The 318-nt window shown below is 46.2% G+C and overlaps 1 protein-coding gene across 1 annotated transcript in view; it reads right to left on the bottom strand.

The window, feature by feature from the left end:
- The window catches only part of SPATA1 (spermatogenesis associated 1), a 33,384-nt gene that overhangs the window by 717 nt on the left and 32,349 nt on the right, over window positions 1–318 (bottom strand). The window lies entirely within an intron of this gene.

The raw sequence follows: 318 nt of genomic DNA, 5'->3' as shown, positions 1-318 counted from the left end.
ACATTCAGTCTAATGCTGTGGTGAACCAGATGCCAAATGAGGGAATGTGCTTAGGGAGCCCAATGCACGGCCGAGATAACAGCAGTGTACATTCCTCAGGGAGCAACCCTAGACATGTCTGTTCATACGTTCCATGCTGTTTAATGGGATTTACTCCCACAAAAGTGTTCTTAAGGCCAAACTGCACATTCAGGTTTTTACCAAGTTGGGTCTGAGTTCCTTAGATCCAACTCAGGTTCCCTGCAGCCATTCAGCAGCTGTAGAGAATGGTTTTCAAAAAAAGAGAGACCAAACGGTCTCAGAATGCTACCACAGGAG

The sequence above is a fragment of the Gekko japonicus genome, unplaced genomic scaffold (assembly GCF_001447785.1).
Source record: "Gekko japonicus isolate JY-2015 unplaced genomic scaffold, Gekko_japonicus_V1.1 scaffold494, whole genome shotgun sequence".
NCBI classification, from domain to species: domain Eukaryota; kingdom Metazoa; phylum Chordata; class Lepidosauria; order Squamata; family Gekkonidae; genus Gekko; species Gekko japonicus.
The sequence above is the reverse complement of the archived record's forward strand: the minus strand, read 5'-3'. Positions and strand labels throughout refer to the sequence as shown.